Below are 8,515 nucleotides of genomic sequence, written 5' to 3'. Positions count from 1 at the left end.
TCATCCCACACCTTGTGCCGCTACAAAGAAGAAGAAGGAGGATTGCTTGGAGTTGAACTTGCCATTCAAGTTGGATTGCTGGAGCATTCTTAGGTGTTTTCATTCTTTGTTTTCAATGTTTAAGTTTATGTATCTTTGTTTTGCGAACATGAGGAACTAAACCCCTTTTAGCTAGGGGGAAATTCGAAACCATGATCATATTTGCAATATGAATTGATTTCTTCCAATTGTGATTTGATAAGTTGTGAATGCAATTCAATTAACTGTTTTCTTCAAAACTGATTCTTGTATGTTGATTAAAGATGCATACTTAGTTTTCATGCATGAATTTGATGCTAGAATATAAATGAGTTTCACCTAATCGTTACAAATTTATATTCATGAGTAGTGAAGGTTGCTAGTCACAATCGCGTTAATTGAATTCTTGTCAAACGTATCATGCATTCATAGTTACAAATGTCTCGTCAACACTTATGATTTTCATGGAACGTAATGATCTCTGATTGTATCTCTATTATGCATTCATGTAGAGGACCTTTGGAGAATGATTTGGGTTGTTGCATCCATTCATCCAATTCAATGAGTAAAGGAAAATCTTAGGGTTAATTTGTGCATTACGGTTAATCTGGGGTGTTGAGCTTCATAATTTATTGAAAAGCAATTGGAAATCGATTCATGTACAAGTGTGTCATGTGTGGAGAAGAATCCTCTAGCTAGCCCATCATCCATTCAAATCACCAAATTCGTACCAAACTTTATCTAGTTTAGTTTCTGTCTTGTTTTAGTTCAAATTCATAAAAACCAAAACCCCCCCTTTGTTTTAAGTGTTAATTAGGTTAGAATATGTCTTAGTTTGTGTTTTTAAGTGTTTTGAGTCAAGTTAAAATCAATTTTCATCCAAAGTCATTCCTAGTGTCTAGTTTGAGTCTATTTAGTTGTTTTTAGCTGTTTTGAGTCTTTTAAGTTTGTTTTGAGTCATTAGAGTCTAGTTAAGTGTTTTTAAGTTTATTTTAAGTGTTTTTGAGTCAGTTTAGAGGTTATTAGCAAGCCCTCCTAATCCCCGGTCCAGAACGATCCTTATTTATCCATACTACAATTGTCAACAAGAGGGTTTAATTTGTGTGTTAAGTTAATTTGCGCATCAGTCATCGATGGGAAAATAGCCTAAGACTTTTTTCTTGCATCTATCTCGGATGATTTCAATTCGTCTATAGTAAATTATAAAATGAATAAATTCAATCATACTCTTTTAGAGATGATTGATATGTGCTATGAGTTTGAACAAAGTTTTCAAAAGAAACTGTGGGAGCGAGAATGAAATAGTAAGGAAAAGGTCGCATGATAAAAAACAAGATACTCCAAAAGGACATGCTTTCATTGTCGAATGGATGATCGTTGGAAGAGAAAATACAGGGTAGCCTTGCAAGCTTTGCAAATTTAACTTATGAAGGAATTATTTCTGAGAGTGCTTTTACAATTAGCTCTTCAGCCTGGATATTTTTTATTTCGGCGCTAGTCAACATATCTGCAATTCATTACAGGGAATACTAAAGAGGAGGACACTACTCAAGAGAAAGATGGTTGTGCAGTTAGAAATGGCACAATGATCTTTGCAAAAGCAATAGGCACCTATGGAGAAATCTTGGAGCTTAAAGATTGTCTTTACTTTCCTTCGTGCATAAAGAACTTAATCACCATCTCTAAGCTTTTGAGAGATGGACACTCAGCCTTGTTTGACAACCTGAGTTGTACTTTATCTTTGAACAGTCATGTTATATCTTATGGTAGTATGATCAAAAGACTTTTTCATCTCAATATGAATGGTAGTTTAAACTATATGACTAGCGGAGGTACCTTAAAACCCAAAAGGTTACAAGGAAGTGTTAACAAAGTAACACTATGTCACCTTAAACTTGGACATATAAACCAAGATAAGATTCATAAGATGTCCAAAGATGGATACTTTGAGTCATTAGGTAATGACCTAATGCTTACATGCAAGCCTCATCTAAAGGGTAAGATGTCTAAATTTCATTTGCTGGGAAAGGAGAACGAGCCTTATCACGAAGTTACTAGGGTTAATCCACACTGATGTATGGGGACCCATGTCCACTATGTCGAGAAGAGGCTTCTCCTACTTTATCACATTCATTGATGATCACTCTTGGTTAGGCTATGTGTATTTAATGAAATACAAGTCTGAGTCATTTGAAAAGCTCAAAGAATTTAACAATGAAGTAGAGAAACAAATTGGAAAATAGATAAAGATTCTAAGATCAGATTGAGCGGTTACTATCAGTAACGAGTTTCTAGATTACCTCAAGGAGTGTAGAATTGTGTCACAATGGATTCTACCTGGAACTCTTTAACTTAATGAAGATTCAGAGATGAGGAACCAAACCTTGATGAACGTGGTTTGTTCTATGATGAGTTTCGCTGATTTACCTATATCTTTTTGGGGATATGCACTTCTTACCACTGTTTATATACTAAACAGAGTGTCTTCCAAATCTGTTACGAAAACACCATATGAGATAAAGAACAATAGAAAGACAAGTCTTAATTATCTTAAGATTCGAGGTTGTCCAACATATGTTAAGAAGCTTGAAAGCAACAAGCTTGATGCGAGATCTGTAAATTGCTATTTTGTGGGGTATCCCAAAGAAAGTTTGTGATACTATTTCTATTACCCTGATGACCAGAAAGTTTTTATTACCAGAAATGCAACATTTCTAGAAGAAGAGTTCATTCTAGATGTTATAAATGAAAAGACGATAGAACTCAAGGAAATCCCTGATGAACCATAAACCAGTACTCAATAGATAGACAACATGAGCCCCAAGCTGCACGTAGATCTGAAAAGGTCAACAAGGGACCTCAGAGGTATGCCATGGATGACAAATTTGGATAATTCACATTCTAGCTGACAATGACACAAAGGACGACCTTGCGAGCTACAATGAAGCAATGTCAGACATTGATTCAAAGAAATGGTAAGAAGCCATGAAATCCAAGATGGATTCCATGTATGAAAATCAAGTATGGACTTTTGTAGACCCTCCAGATGGTATAGTACTAGTGGGAACAAATTGGTTTTTAAGAGAAAGATAGGTGCTAATGGAAACGTGGAAACTTAAAAGGCTAGATTAGTAGCCAATGGTAATAAACAACGAGAAGGGATTGACTATGAAGAAACCTTTTTTCATGTAGCCATGGTTAAGTCCATTAGGATATTGCTTGATATAGCTACGTACTATTGATTTTGAGATTTGGCAAATGGATGTGAAGACAACCTTTCTAAATGGCCACATAGAAGAAAAGCTTGATATGGCTTAACCCCGAAGGCTTCGTGTCCAAGTTTGAAAAGACTAAGGTGTTCAAGCTTCAGATATCCATTTATTAAGCAAGCTTCTAGGAATTGGAATATTCATTTTGACACTGAAATCAAAGCATTTGGTTTCACAGAAAATGAAGACGATAATTGTGTTTATCAAAAGGTCATCGGGAGTGCAGTGATGTTCCTTGTATTGTATGTAGATGACATACTACTCTTTAGGAACGATACTGCAATGATTTCATATGTAAAAGAGAGACATGTTCACCAAATAGCCCGCTCCAACCTTCCTCTTCACGAGTCAAGCCACGACTCTTTAGCTTCTAACCCTAGCTTCTGAGCTCCTCGACTCCTTGTCGAGCTAATCCACTATGATGCCGAGCCAACTGCGACTTTCCGAAGAAGAAGAAGAAAAAATTTAATTTTTTCTTACCTTGGAACGACACGAAAAAGAAGAACAACGACGATCAACTCTCCATAGGGGCAAGCAAAGAAGAGAACTTGGGGAAGGGGCAAAATATCCTATAACATCTCACATCGCCCAGGGGAGTGATCCTTAAATGTATATTCTCATCCCTACCTAGCACGAGGCTTTTTGGGAGCTCACTGGCTTCAGGTTCCATCGGAACTCTGAAGTTAAGCGAGTAGCGTGCGAAAGCAATCCCATGATGGGTGACCCACTGGGAAGTTGCTCATGAGTTCCCAAAAACAAAACCGTGAGGGAATGGTAAGCCCAAAGCGGACAATATCGTGCTACGGTTGTGGAACGGGCTCTGGATGTGTTGGACCCGGGCCAGGATGTGACATATCTTCTACTTTTCTTCTAATTCTTGTTGGGATAATAGTTGCCGTGCAGATTTATTTAATCTTCTACTTAAGGTAGACTTAAATAGGTTTTAGAGAAGTTTGTTCCCCTATCCTAGAAGACTAACTCCAAATCAAAGTGGAGAATTTACAACAAATCAAGAAACAACTTTCAGCTGGCCTACCCAGCTTGGGGTTTCCTACATCTACTTCCCTTTTCTACTTGCAACTAGGCCTGGCAATTCTTGACACGACCTGATAACCCGACACGACATGACACGAAATTAATAAGTGCTCGGGTCGACACGATAACGAATCGGGTTGTTATCGGGTAACCCGATAAGCACCTGTTAAAATAACGGGTTGGTTCGGGTATACACGTGGATAACACGATACACAATAAGCAAAATATTAATTTTATAATTTTATAACCCTAAAAAAATACTATAATAATTATATATATATATATATATATTAATTTAACAATTTTATACCCCTAAAAACTATAATAATTATATATATATATATATATATTAAATTAAATATTAAAAATTGGTGACCATTGGATCGGCTTAAATATACATACCATTCAATTTCTTAAGTGTTATATGTACAAAATAAATAAATTTGAATCTACTTAATAAATATATATACCATTGAACTTGTTAGGATATGAATTCTACAAAACTAATTTCAACGATCCAACTGTTAAACTTGTTTGTATATGCTTCGAGATCGCATCAGCAAAAAATCGCAAAAAACAAACATTCAGAGATCAAGTAATTGGACAAAACTTTTCGACGGTTATCAACGAAAAATCACGATTTAACGGATATTTTAACTCCGATTTTGATGATTTTTTACAGCTACACTCCTTGACCCTATACGAATACAATTAATGAACTCGATCTTCAATTTAAAATATTTATACTAGTGAATACCACAAAATCTTATGTTATACTTAATGAAAGTATGAATAAACTCGTAAGTGTTAGTGAATCTATTGTTTTGATGGGATATGCATTCTATGAAACTAGTTTCAACTATCAAACATGTTTGTATATATTTCGAGATTGCATACGCCAAAAATTGCAAAAAACAAGCATTCATATATCAAGTAATGGGACAAAACTTTTTGACTGTTATAAATGAAAAATCAAGATTTAACAGTTATTTTAACTCTGATTTTGATGATTTTTTATAGTTACACTCCTTGACCCTATATGAATTCGATCTTCAATTTAAAATATTTACACTAGTGGATGCCACAAAATCTTATGTTTTACTTAATGAAAGTATAAATAAACTCTAAGTGTTAGTGAATCTATCATTTTGATGAGATACGCATTCTACGAAACTAATTTCAATGATCTAATCGTCAAACTTATTTGTATATGCTTCAAGATCGCATACGCCAAAATTGCAAAAAACAAACATTTAGAGATCAAGTAACGGGACAAAACGTTTCGATGGTTATCAACGAAAAATATTTACAGTAGTGGATACCACAAAATCTTATGTTATACTTATTGAAAGTATGAATAAACTCTTAAGTGTTAGTGAATCTATCGTTTTGATGAGATACACATTCTACGAAACTAATTTCAACGATCCAACTATCAAACTTGTTTGTATATGCTTCAAGATCGCATAAGCCAAAAATCGCAAAAAACAAATATTTAGAGATTAAGTAACGGGACAAAACTTTTCGAGGGTTATCAACAAAAAATCACGATTTAATGGTTATTTTAACTCCAATTTTGATGATTTTTTACAACTACACTCCTTGATCCTATATGACACACCCCGTCCCAAAGGAGGGCATGCTAGCCGTCACATGAGAGTGACGTAACCATTTACACAGTTCGGAAGCTTTTAAAATACAATTATTAAAATGGAAACCCTCGAGGGTGAGTCCTACTTTTGTGATTTCTGTCAGAATACCGTTGGATTCCTCGTGGCCACCAAAACTCTGCTATCAAGAACCTGGAGGGGCGAAAAACAAAATTGAGTGGGTCAGTAAAACCAAGCTTTTCAAAAACATTTCGCCAAAAATAATTCTAACCCCTCACTGTAAAACCTGTATACTTTTCCCAGAAAATAGTATAATAACATAATACTTTTCATAAATCTCGAATCATCAATTTTTTCTTTAAAACCCGAAAGTATGCCATGTTTTAATTTCGAAAACAAAATAAATGAAGCATCAATGTAACAGGTGAAAAGTTGAATTAACCGGAGACCCTGCAGTTGGTCCTGTACGGTTAATTCCATAGCTCAACATCCAATCCAACCGGAGTCACCTCGATGACCTGTACGGCACTACACTGCAGATAAGTCGGAACTACCTGAAGTAGTCTGTACGACATGGATGGTGTAATAATACGCTCTAGTGCTTCTCTAATCAATCATCTGTGCACATAATCTAAGGTCACCCACTAGTCGGAATCACATCTAGTAATCTATACGACTAGCATGTCGGAACCCTCACTTGGTCTGTACGACATCCACCTACTTGGATCCAAGACGAGCGTGCGGTGTGGTGAATAATATAAGCACTAACACCATGATTGCAGGTTATGAGCTATCCACAATATACACATCAACAATGCACATGAATAATATAAAACTCACCTGATACTTACCTGTGCGTCCACAGCACCAATTCAAATATATATATGCATCATATATCAATTCATGCTTTTCATATACTTCTATGCATGGCATTTCAAATCATACTTTTCATATAAATCTATCCATGGCATTTTAAATCATGCTTTCATTTAAATTCAATTTCTGGGAAAACTCAATAGTATATAGGTATTACGAAAACAAAACTGCCCACTCACCTGGAGTTCGCCCTACAACTCCCTAGCACAACTCATCAAGGCGTCATGACGATCGCCGCCTAGAACAATAATCAAATCCAACCTCAGAAATCATATCGATAGAATATAACTTATATAAAATACGTCACTACATAGATTGATCCGAAAGATCTGCAACTCAGATTTTAAATCCATAACTTCCAGAGGTCCACAATATATCTCTAGGACAACATCCTGAAATTTCATTACCATCCAACGGTCGGATCTCCGTCAATTTCCAAAACTAAGTGACGGTTAACATTTTATTTTATGAACTTACAACTCCAATTCCGGAAGATCCGTAACTCGGATTCCCAATCCGTAAGTTCCAATAATCCTCAAATATTACGTATTTCAACGTATCAAAGTTTGGTGACGATCCAACGGTCGGATCGTCAATTCATATTTTCACCTAAAGGCGAAAACTATAAAACGTTATTTAAAGCACCTAACCAATAATCGTAATAACTTTCTCATACGGTACTCAATTTGGGTATATGAATATACCACAGTGATCTACTCGACGTCACGAACGTCGACATATTTTTAGATTATTTTTTTTATGTGCCACGCGCCCCCACGCGCCAGGACAAGCACGGGGACACGCGCCCCCACGCGCATCATCCCCAACCTTGGTTCGCCGGACTGGTTTTTCCGGCGGCCGGAAAACTGGGGAATTTTCAAATGCTTCGTTCTCCTTCGTTTCTCAACCATTTTCTTCGTATAATATATCAATTTAAAGCCCTCAACATGTAGAATCACAATAGACTAGTTTAAGGCTCTAAAAATCAAGAAATCTCACCGGAAAAATCCAAACAAAATCGGCCAAACTTAACCCTCGTGATCCCGACGTCCAAATCCTTCCAACGAAGCACTCCGAGCTTCCTTGGGACCTCACTAAGCTCACTATAAGCTTAGAATTCCCTGAAACACAACATATTACGAGTGCATGAACAGTGACGAAAAATATAGGTTCGGGTTTCACGTGATTCCGAGGGTTTCACTTCCTAAAACTAGTACCAATCGACTTAAAATGACTCAAGGATGAAGATGCATACCTTGGTTGCCTCGATCCGTCGAGTTTGGAAGATTTTTGGGTGTGTCCGTACGTATGGGTGTGTGTAGAGAGAGAGTCGGGATGGAGGAGAGAGAGAGCCACGGGATAGAGAGAAGGAAAGTGTGAGGGTATAGGTGACCAAAATCAATCCACACCATCCATTCTCTAAATCCCTAACCAAACAAACAATCCAACTTTTCAATATTTTTATCCAACTTAAATGACATTTCCAATAGTTTAGGAAAAATATGAAATATCCAAAACATGTCACACACACACCTTAGTGACGTCAAGGGTATTTCCATCATTTCACACTCCTGATATGAAAATCTCGGGACGGGCTGTGACACTATATGAATACAATGAATGAATTCGATCATCAATTTAAAATATTTACACTAGTGGATACCACAAAATCTTATGTCATGATGATCAATGAAAATTGAGGATTTT

At 36.3% G+C, this 8,515-nt stretch overlaps 1 long non-coding RNA gene across 1 annotated transcript; it reads right to left on the bottom strand.

Annotated features, from left to right (window-relative positions):
- Positions 1-5,985: 5,985 nt before the first annotated feature.
- On the bottom strand, positions 5,986-8,227 carry LOC139189301 (uncharacterized). Its single transcript, XR_011573072.1, has 4 exons — positions 8,064-8,227; positions 7,808-7,929; positions 6,988-7,046; positions 5,986-6,124 (listed from the first exon to the last, which is right to left on the bottom strand). It is a non-coding gene; the product is annotated as an uncharacterized lncRNA (long non-coding RNA).
- Positions 8,228-8,515: the final 288 nt, after the last annotated feature.

Source organism: Malus domestica, chromosome 11 (assembly GCF_042453785.1).
Source record: "Malus domestica chromosome 11, GDT2T_hap1".
Taxonomy (NCBI): domain Eukaryota; kingdom Viridiplantae; phylum Streptophyta; class Magnoliopsida; order Rosales; family Rosaceae; genus Malus; species Malus domestica.
This window is presented reverse-complemented; position numbering and strand designations above follow the sequence as displayed.